This window comes from Sitodiplosis mosellana, unplaced genomic scaffold, assembly GCF_009176505.1.
Source record: "Sitodiplosis mosellana isolate CC-2019 unplaced genomic scaffold, AAFC_SMos_1.0 Smas_scaffold_18, whole genome shotgun sequence".
In the NCBI taxonomy this organism is placed as follows: Eukaryota; Metazoa; Arthropoda; class Insecta; order Diptera; family Cecidomyiidae; genus Sitodiplosis; species Sitodiplosis mosellana.
Genome location: NW_022595260.1, coordinates 1,814,985 through 1,826,729, shown reverse-complemented (window position 1 = coordinate 1,826,729; position 11,745 = coordinate 1,814,985). Strand labels below are relative to the sequence as shown.

At 37.5% G+C, this 11,745-nt stretch overlaps 1 long non-coding RNA gene across 1 annotated transcript; it reads left to right on the top strand.

The window, feature by feature from the left end:
• Positions 1 to 7,249: 7,249 nt before the first annotated feature.
• On the top strand, positions 7,250 to 11,100 carry LOC129568322 (uncharacterized). The gene is made up of 3 exons (XR_008687938.1): positions 7,250 to 7,503; positions 10,092 to 10,374; positions 10,983 to 11,100. It is a non-coding gene; the product is annotated as an uncharacterized LOC129568322 (long non-coding RNA).
• The last annotated feature ends 645 nt before the right edge of the window (positions 11,101 to 11,745 follow it).

Sequence of the window (11,745 nt, the reverse complement as noted above, 5' to 3'; positions counted from 1 at the left end):
GAGAACGAGAGCAACCATATTTGACGTTGTGCATCCATGAATGAATAATCATTTCACCATTCAATGGATCACAAGCCATAAATGGTATTATGGTGTTGCTTCTCCTGTAAGCTATAATCACAGCAATCCGACAATTCTCTCACTCTCTCGAAAATCGCAACGATAAACGTGAGCCACCTCACAAAAATTGACGCTTTGCTGATGAAATACCCAAAACTGGCAAAATTTTCGAATTTGTCGCTTGAGTTGCAACGAAAATATTCTCACAACAATTTCTTTTTGTATTCCTGAAAAGTCGACATTTGTGACACTAATGCCAATCGATCATCATTTAGCAATTGAAATTGGCGCTTCTACTGCCGCATTTGTGAAACAGAAAACAAAAGAAAACATCGCATTATAATCGCGATAATGTCAGGTAATTGTGATAAAATATATTATTATAGCCGTTGATCTCTGCAATATTCCTATTGAATTTTTCGACTTTCAGTGGAACATTTTGCAAAAGAAAAAAGAAACAAAAAGTAGAAATCATGTAAAAACCATTCAAACAATCAATGCATTTCGCCGGGTCTGAGTCGTTCAATCTACTTGAAAATATTAACTTTGCCTCGTTGTCTCTCACTGGTAAAATCATATTGAAACTATAAATTTGTCATTTTTTCCGTGGCTCGTCTTTCTGTGTTTCGGGCGAGCCAGTTTGAATGCTCGCGCGCTAGACCTTAAATCATGAACGAATTATAGCGACAAATAAACAACTCGACTTTTCATTTCTTTTCGTTATTTTCTTGAGATCTGTACATGTTTTCGATTGTTTTGCGATATGTATACAATGGTCGATGCCTTGCGCCCGCTACACTATCCATGCAGTCATGTGATGGAAGGAGACAGAGAGAACCGTGCCACGGTTGTGGCTGTGCCAGGCGACTCATGTTATTATAATTCAAATAAAATGTTCACAATTGCTACATAATGCTTCTGTACCGTCGCCGGCCGTACTTTCATTTTACATGCACCATCGTCATCGTAGTAGTAGTAGTAGTCGTTGTTCGTCGTCGATCCAATGGCTCGTAGGTTTTGTATCATATTTGTCAATATTATATCATTTATCGGCCACAAACGAATAATTGTCGGAATGAATAATATGCGAATGAATCGAATTAGAGTCAATAGCGAAACTGCGGTTAACGAATCGGTATTCAGCAAAAAAAACAAGGCAGCCGACTCGCTAGTTTGTTTTTTATCGTTTAAATTTTTCCTCGGAGTGCAATTATTTCAAAATAAATGGTTACACGCATTTTTCTAACACACACAATTCAGTCTTTCGCTATCTATCTTCGTATCACGACGAATGGCGAATAAAACGGAGTAATGCGGTTTGTTATACAATCGTATCGGTCATTCTTGATATTTAGAGGGAAAATGCGCCTATTTTTTATTTAATTAAAAACAGGATGAAAAACTGCAGAGGATCTTGGTTTTTGTCTGCAATGTTTGGCGGCCGATGCTGGCAGCACGAGAGTTGTTCTAGAGTCGGTGGTCACATGTCTTCATTTCCATCATCATTACGTATGTTGGTTTTTAAGCCATTTGTAATTTTGATTTATAATCCAGTTGATCCGGTTTTCAATTCAAATTTACGTTTGGTTTCGCCAACGACCGCAATGATTCTCGAATTTCTCACAATCGATTAAAATGTCCAATTAAAAATGGATTCGATTTTGCTTGTGACTCCGGCTGAAAATATTCGCATCTCTTTCATTCACTCGTCTCCGAGTAAACTTTGGCCTTTCATTTTTGGACATTGGCAGCAAATGTGATGGCATGGTCGTGTCTAAAGTGTAGCAAAATACACCACGATAGCGCAAATAGTTCGTTCAAACGGCATTTGGGCTTGTTAGCGCAGTTCCAAGACGGAATGAACCGTTTCGATGTCTCTCAAAAACACAATGAAAATAAAAGAAATTGCAACAAGTGAACAACAAAAAGCCGATGCGAGAGAGCATTATTTTATTTTTCACATAATGCATTTGGATGGAGGTGAATGGCTTTGGACTGAGTGTGTGCGCGCAATGGCAATTTGCAATTAAAATGCATACATTTAAATACATGTGCAAGAGAATACTCACTCACTCCAACCAAGTTGGCGAATAAAGGCAAAGAAAGAGTGCAAAAAGCGATCGCAATTTCTTTTCGCTGCTCGTCACAGCTAAAACAAAAAGTTTAGAATACGGAAAGCGAATCGATGCTCGAATTCGGCTGCGCTTGTTAATTTATTTTGTCTTTGGTGGCGTTTTTTGTCTCTATCCCTCTCTTTCTCTCTTTGTCTCTCAGTTGGTTCGCCGTGTTTTTCGTGTTCAATGTTTCATAAGACTTTTCCCTGAGTTATGAGCCTTTCGCGAGCACACAACAAATTCGACCAGCTGAGCTGATGTGTAGTGTTATAACGAATCGGGAGGGAAAAAAACCAAAGCAACTACAACAATAGCAATAATAAAATATCAAGACGAAATGGAAGAAAAAAAATGAATTAAGTGCACACCAGCAGAGACACTCACAAATAAAAACAAACATACGGAGATTGTTTTTTTTTTCACTCTGTTCGCTGCACTCGAAAACCGTTTTGCCGTTTTCCATTAGAGAAAATTGAAGCGTTGCATTGCTAACGAGAGAGAGAGCGAGCAGAACAAATATAACGTGAGCATAACAATGCATTAGACCAACAAAGTCAAACAAAAGAAAAGTTCTCATGCAGTTATCAAAAGTCAAAATCTCAGCCGTGGTGCGCAAAAAACGTGATGCCATAGAAAAGAAGACTCAAGCAAAGAAATTATCTGTGCCGTGGTGTGCTGTTCGGGTTTTTGGATAATATGCCTCCAAATCACCACGAACTCACTCAATGGGATTGTGTAAATGCGCTGTTTGATTCTTTTGCTGTTTGTTTTCCAGTTTTCGGAGATTTTCTTTTACTTTTTTAATAATTCACGTAAAATTTTCATAATTCATTGCATTTTGGAGCTTTCGTGAATTATTTCTTGCATTCCGACGATTGTAAATTTGTGCAAGCAGTGGTGTGTGGAAGACTGGGCAAAGTAATAGCGAAAAAAAAAACAAGGAAAAAAGGTGTGAAAAACGATAATGAGCAGAATGTTGTTGCGCTCTAGATTTCAAGAAGCCGACTGCTTCTGATAATTTCTAGGTCTTTCCCATAGTTATGCCAGTTGCTCATTATATTCTTATCAATCACCGGGTCTCTGAACGTTCGAATCGCACGGCTTAACGGTTCTCATTTCAGTTGAAATTGTTCAAATGGAAATCTCTCCGGTTGATAAGACTTTATGCAGCTCATAGAGATGCATCATTCATTTGCAAAGCAACTATTTGAGCCGATGGCGGATGGCGGTCAGTGGCTTTCCACATAAATTTTGCGACACTGATCACGATAATGCGATCGTGTCGCTGTGCCTCACTGCCGTGCAAATGGTTGTAGCATTTTGTTTAGTTCAGCACAAAATTCTCACCTCTTATGAAGATTTTAATTTCAAACTCCGGTCATGTTCGTTCATTCATTTTATCATTTTTCCGAGCGCATTGATGCAATTTATAAGCACTAGACGCGCATCGTTTGCCTAAGCTTATGTAACGATTTGATACAATGGCTCTGAAGAGGATGTGTGTGTGTGTGTGTGCAAGTAAAATCAGCCAAGTGTCTATGAGTCATTTGTTTTCGGTTTTTGAAATTGAAATCATGCGAACGCATGCATATTCATACACCATCAACACATTACCATCAATCCACCTTCTCACAATTGGACCAGAGCCGCGTTTTGCCGCTCTTTCCTCTTCCCGTCTCATTTACTTTTTGCGCCAACTGAACAATAAATATGCACGATTTCATTCATTAATTCACATTCGTATGATCAACGAAAGGAGAGAGAGAGAGAGAGAGAGAGAGAGAGAGAGAGAGAGAGAGAGAAATCAGCAACTGGCAATCCGCTAACGAGTCGTAGTATTTCAGACTATGCGCCGCTCAGCACACACCAATTTTGAGTGCACACAAAATACACTGTACTCATGATCGGCTTGTGTGTGATGCTGTGTGTACTTTTGTTTACTTGAAACTTCAATCTTTGAAATATTCGCATTTATATTTTATAAAATTAAAATTGTAAATCAAATAATATGTTATGTTTTCGATTGCTGTGTTCGGCTACGCCGAGAGAGCAAAAAAGCAAATGAAAATTGCGATTTAGGCTTTAGTCTGGATGGTAAATGTGAGTGAGTTGGATGTTATGTTGTTGCCAGCGAGCAATTGCATGATATGAAAAGATGCCGATTTATTATTTTGTTGTGAGTTTTATTAAATCAAATGAAAATCGCAGGCAATCAAAATCATAGTTTATGTACAAACTATCCGGCTCTGGCTCTCTTTCTGTCTGTCTCTTCATTCACCCAAACACTCACTTCGTTTTCGTTGAGCGAGTGTTCACTTTTTTTGTTTTGTTTTTGGCTGCGAATCGGTTTTTGAGTCTCACCATTTAAATTGGCCTGGATTTGCGTGCTGCTTTTTTGTAGTAAGTTGCGTCGCAAAAACCGACCGCTGATTTATATGCTACGGAAAAGTAAACTCTTTTTTTCATCGTTTTATTACAAAAATTATGCAAACGCGTAAAATCGTGCGAGCAAGAGAAAGGGAGCCCTCGTTTGATTTGAGTTTGGCGCATGAAAAAAATGAAAATTTTGTGCGATTGTAGAAGTATAAATTGTTTTTCGATCTCATGATATTCACTTAGATTCAATTAAAACTGAAAAAAAAATTATGCCAAACAAACAGGGTGATGTAGTAGTCCATTAAGGTGACCAGGAGATTGGATTCTGCTTATTCTCGAAATTGATTTCGTGGTTACCCTGTACCCGAAGTTTTATTGGTGATTCCAATGATTTATTCCAATTTTAACACTCCTTGATGTCTTTCGATTTATTTCAAGCATTTTTTGTTCGCTCTCTCTCTCTCTCTCTCCCTCTCTCTCTCTCCCTCTCTCTCTCTCTCTCTCTCTCTCTCTCTCTAGCTCTCGAAAATATTGAGCGACGTTTTATTTTGTTGCGTGTCATTGCGTTTGTTCTAAAAGCCTCTAAATCGGCTATTGTTGATGGAAATGCTTGAAGTCCATCTCAATGAAATATTTCCCATTTACATCACCGTTAACAAAATAAAATCGAAAGAAATACACGTAGAGCGCGAGGTGACGTTCATGAATGGTTGCCGAGCGATTAATAAATAATTGAATTTTGTGTTTAACATCACTTACGCAACGATACACTTAGATTGTTGCCCGAACAAAGCCCAACTCATCAAAACACACCATAGAAACATCGACACGAGCGATATTTTATTACGTTTGCCATAAACAACCAGCAAATCAGTTCATAGGCATTAACCCAAGCATTTATCATTATGGAATATGATGATTTTTTGTTTATTGTCGATGTTTGTTCATTACAAATTCTGTTACTTTGCGCATGTCGTGTCTCTTTCGCTCTGGATGCTCTATCTTTGTCTCGTTTTCCATTTTAGTTTCGAAATATAACAATTAAGAATCGTTTTGCTGCTTTGGTTTCATACCGTAAAATTATTCAATTTTGGTTTCATGTCGTAGGTGTGCATCAAAACGCATTTGTAACAATTGGTAATGAGCTTTAGCGTGGTCGAGTATCGACGTCAACACGCAGATAACATCATTCATTGAATAAATGTATTGCGCGGACACACGAACATCGTTCGAACTATGATTAAATCCAAGAAAAATGGTAATTCAATTTAAATGAATGCAGTTTTTTTCTTTCTTTCGAACGTTTCTTGAGACTTGTGGTGAAATCATATTTTATAGACCTTGTTATGGCTTTATTTCTTTTGTGAGGGACGGTACGCTTCAATAATTTTCGATCGATGTAAGTGCATCGAATACAATGCAATGCAATGTCTGAGATGCGATGTGAATCAAAGTAGGTCAAATCCATTTACGATTCAGGACTCTTCTCCAGTTTTTTTTCCCTTTGTTAATCGAAACGTTAATCCACTGCTGCTATGTTTATTGTGAAACGACTCGTGAGAAAATTGGAATCATCGATAAAAACGTGCAATATGATGCCAGTGGCAAGCTTAAAGGACAATATAGTGCTGCTTTTATGCGAACCACTTTTGTTATTTGGCCAATTCTTTCATCGTTGCGAGCGACTTGATTCAATTCAACAAAAATGTTGGTTCAATTTTGATCTTGAGAACAGTTTTTCACTTGGCTTAGGATTTATTTCTTTATTCACTGATTGATTCGTCAAGTGTGCACTTTGATTCTCTCTACCTTCATTATGATTCTCCGAAGATTTTCAATTTCATTTCTTGCAACAAAGCAAGCAAAATTTTCTATACATACAAGTCTGATGTTTACGTTTATCCCGTTAATTTTTTCAGGTATAAATTATGTGAACCTCGTTGATAAAAAAAGTGACCCTTTATTTTGCATCTTCTTTTATGAGATGCTTAATTTCGAAATGAAGAAAAAATGTGTTCAATGTTCGAATACTTAAGAGAAATCGTACATTCTTTGTTGCATTTCAGAAGGTATAAAAAGTTTGAGTCGCGGAGATCAACGTCAATTTTTGAGAGATTCAAAAAATTAGCCGTAAAAAGTGCCCGTAGATTTGCGTCATTACCGGAAAATAACAAATTCGGAATCGTAAACAAAAGGAGGACATTTGGTAAATGAAGTGCATGTCAAAGACATAACAATTAAATTTTAGTGATTTCTGCGTAGCTCAACGGTACACCAGAGAGAAGAAGTCTAACTATACTTGAATGTCATGCAATTATTTTCGAGGCAAAAAAGTCATTTTTTCAATAGGAGAAAAAACAGATGATGGAAGATTTTGCGTTCCTTGGAATCATAAATGACGTATATTCATGTCAGATACGAATAAAAAAAAAACAAAGGTGCTCAAACGCTATCGCTGCCCCGAATAAATGTGCGTACATATTTTTTTTCTGTTTCACTGCTTTCTTTTATGCCCGTCATTCACGGGGTTTGTGTGCGTATTAGATTTCTTTACGGTTACGATTTTTTGAGCATCTTTTTTAACGCATCGTATTGTGAAGGGTCACATCAAAGGTCCTGGAAGAAACGAGTCTCACTAATAATTTTTTTTCACCGTTTATTTTTTCTAGTTCCGTTCGGTAAACATTTAGTGCCAAAGAATGAACGTGAAAAAATTCAACCATTAAGATTAAGAAGAAGAAGAAGATGTACCGTATGATCAGTCAAGCCTGAACTTGCAATTTGATGGATTTTAGTTTTTTTCATTTCATCTCCTTCAGAATCATTGGAAACCACACTGTCCGTAGATCTGTTGGTTTTTCATCCTAGTTCTATCTTTAGATGAGCCTAACGGAGACTTAGGGTGATGTGAAATTGTATGTATGACGGTGAGAATCACATGAAAATTAGAATGGTGAGAAATGGTTTTTTGTGCATTTCCAAACGGGATGGTGATTTTTTCTACAGTTCTGTTGATTTGTTTTTTCTTCTAAACATTTGAACATTTGCTTTTCTCGCCTTCGATTTTTTACATTTCGAAATTTTTCTTCCGGCATTGAAACCTTAAGGAATTTTTGGCCTTTGCAATTGATCTACGTCATCAGCCCGGCACGATTTTGGATTTCCAGCATTTTTGCTTCCTAAAAAGTATTCCAAGCGCGCTCGATTCATTTTGTCCAATGGATTGAATGTAAATGGCCAACAACGAGATTTGATTTCAAAGGAGCTAAAAAGTGAACAAGGAGTGCTGTGCACACGAACCGAACTCGTAAAACATAATAAAATTGTTAAGCATTCCGCCTAATTTGCATTTACACGGTCTTTTTCGACCAAATTGATGTTACATCGTGTTAATGTTCCTTCTTCTGTTGGATTTTTTTACATGCTCTTACTCTCTCTGCCAAACCTTTTCGATCGTCTTTGTCACAGCGATGCACATAATTCAAGCCGAATAGAATACCTGATTGGGCATTCGTGCGTCGAATCGAAGCCTCGGTACGCGTCATGATTGTCTCATTTGGTGCGTGTTTTTTTGTATCTGTTTCGATTCGCGATTAAAATGCAAAAAAAAACTTCAGAAGAACAGAAGAAAAAAGAAAAGAAAAACAGTCATATGTATGTGTTTCGTTGTCAGAAGCACCTTTGCAAAGCTAGACCTGGAGCACAATTTCCATTAGTCAAAATATGTGTGCTGCTGGTGTTGTTGTTGCTATTTTTTGTGGGTCGTGTCGAGCTAAAGTAATGTATGTTGTATTGTCGCGGCGTTACTTAATTTTCGAGACGACAAAATGTTAGAACATAACAATTTTATGTGCAGCACAGTTCACGTATATTGCATTTAGTTAATGTGACTGTTGCTGCTGCTGCCGTTTCCACCGGTTCGCAGCTATTTGTTCGGTACAAACGCTCTTACGTCGCGCTTTATATCTGTTGTGGCTTTCTTCCTTCTTGTGCCACGATTGGAAAATTTATTTTGGAGATTTGCGCGCTGGCAATAAAATCAAAACCCGAACCGAAACTGAAAACAAACACAAAAACATTTTCTGGTCGAGTCTGAGACCGAGACAGAGAGACAAAATCGCAGACAAGCAATGAGTGAGAAACATCGAAATGAACAGTGTTTGCATGGCAATATAATATGCAAGGCTCATTTGGTGTCTGGAGTTATCCATAATAATAATATTCGGATTATTGGTAGCACATAGAGAATGCTGAGCAGTTCGTATGTTTGCCTATCCTGGTTGCGATTATCGCGCTCATTGAGCGATTGCCGCTTCGGAATGTGTGAGTGTGCAAAATAGACTTGAGATTGCCATGCAGTTCTATCGCGAGCGCGTGTGTATTAAATGGTCTCGTGCAAAATACGAACTTCGTTTTTCTTTCATCGGTTCGGCTGGATTTCTCGTTTTGTTTCGTTTGCTTTTCTCTTTTGTGTATTTATTGTTTGTTCGCGTTTTTTGGTCGTTTGCTAACGTTGTTGTTGCTGTTGGTTGTCTTTTTATTTGCTTCTTCATCGCTTGAATTTAAATAAATTTATTTGCAGATCGTGTAAAAAAGGGCCACTTAAAAACAAATCAAATAAATATCTGTGAAAATGTGCAGGAATCGGGCGAAGAGAGCGAAAGAGAGAGCCACACGGCACAAAGCTGAAGCAACAGCAGCCGAAGCCCGTACCAAAAATGACACACAAAATATTGTGTACCATTATATCATTTGTTGAAATTGTATGTTTATTGCTGTTGTTTTGCCGCTTAGATTCCACTCGCGCGCGCCCGCGTTCCTTTTTCTCTTGATTCGGTCCCATTGACTCTCTATTGCTTTGCGAGAGCACTTTTGGCTGTTTGCTGATGTTAAAGTATTTAACGTCATGTAATTTTATTTCTGCAATTTCTGTTTATTTCCTCGTGAAGTCACCATCGTTTTCGGATATCTCTTGTGAGCTGCCGCTTGCTGTGGCAGTATGCAATTGCACTGCCCGGAACGACTCGGCATTTTTCACACGATCGACGATGTCGACAAATCCGACCCCATTGATTTCAAAGATTTCACTTAAGCAATTCGCCATTTATAGTTGTAGACAGGATTTTTATTGCTTGGCCGTGATACAATTTCCAGAGTCACAAGCTCTTAATTATTGCATAATTTTCATTGTTCAAACAAATGTTCAACTGATTCGCACCGAAACGCTGCTCTCATTTCACATATATGCAATTTTTTGTTGTTGGCGTCTTTGACAGCGAAATCGCTTTGCGAATTTAATGTGTAATTTCGCAATATTGTCAACAGAACAAACGATCCGCATTAAATTGAATTTACTTGTAACCAAATATCACGACAGCGACAGCATCGTCGTCCATGAAAAAAGACCGAATTGTCGGTGCAGGCAATGAGCATTGTCGAAACAGTGTTTGATATCGATTAAACAATGAGTTACCAACGCTCGTACAAATCATAAACTAAAAATAGACACATTGCTTTTTTTCTTTCTCTATTTTGTTCTAGATTTTCTTTGTGCTGTCTGTTAATAAAGCGCCCGTATCGATGGGAAGTTTCTTTTTCCACTTTCCTGCAAAAACGTTACCTTATTCTCCGTACAATATGAAATACGATTCAAAATTGCCAGACGTTCGGCAAGGTAATAATGAGCCTCAAATTTAACAACTCATCTATTCAAAATGGACAGGAACAACAACAACAACAACAACAACAACAACAGCGGCAGCAGCAGCAACAAAACAACGTCTACTTGAAAGAAATGCAATGCGACGCCGAACCAATCGAACAGGTAAATTAAATCGAAGGCTCGACGGTTTTTTTCCACATCGTCATTGTGCAATAGTTTTCCAATTCAATAGTCGATCCAATCCAACTCCGATGGAAATGCACATGCACGGTTTATTGATCGAATTACATAATTTTTCTATTCATTCTCAGCTAGTTTTACCATTTATTATTACGTCTTTAGAAAACAACCTGACCCAATTCAATTCAGTGAATTCGGTTCGTCTCATTTTTCTTTTTTTATTTGCTTAAAAACGGAGCCGAAATAACTGTACATGTTCTTGTTCACATTTTCATTGGGCTCGGAAATCGACAACAATAACAGTGATCGAATAACCGTCGACCATTTGAACAATATGTGAAAATACTCATTCTTGTCCGTCTTTATCATGCTGATTTTTGGATTCATTTGACGAAACTAAGCTTCATAAGTATTCTGCTTTTTCGAGAAGTATTTAAGATAACATTGGTATCAACACGCCTCGACTTGTAAACATTTCAATCCATATCATCAACGGATGTTAACATTTTTTTTAAAAATCCTCACTCATCATGAATCAAATCCAATTTTTCTCCCTCACACAGACTTGGTCTGCGTTTTTAAATCCACAGATGGTCAACGTACGTCATTATGTTGGTGTTAAAAAACGATCCTTTGGTCGAGTCTTTCTTTGTATCAAATTCTTCATTTCCTCTGACATTGTCTTCTAGGCCAAAGCAAAGAAAAACATTCAGAAATCACCGTTTGATGTGTGAATTCATTTCACATTGCTGGGTCCGTAAACAAAAGGATCCATTTCAAGGTGAGAAATATAATGAAAATTAAATGAGAAAATGACGCATTCAAAATCTAAAACAGCAGTTATTCTGGAATGAAAGTGTTTCGTAATTAGCGGATATTGTGGTGTTATGATGAAGTAACCACAAACTGGGAATAATTGATTTTAAACCCGAAGCGGAAGTGAAACTGTTATTTTTCGTTAATACAATGAATGGCGAATATAGAATGGCAATTCCGATTTAAAATACGTTATTAAAACTGATTTCTGTATAAATAAGGACTATTCATCATTCATTGCCCGATGAACCATTCCGAAAATTCGATACGATCATAAATTCAAATTGTGAAACTCGCGACAATAAGCAGCGATTAAAGTGCAAATGCGTACGAGGTCGATGCAAATTTATCATTGTTGCAGTGAATTTTTTCAATGAAAACTCATTTACATTTTTCGTATCATGGATCATGGTGTGCATTGTCAACTCTTTATGATCCGTTTACAGCCATTGAAGCCATTAAACAAAAGAACGCAGATGCAGATTGTATGCATTTTACGGGCGCATCTATAAAAATCATTTTGAAATTGGATGTTTT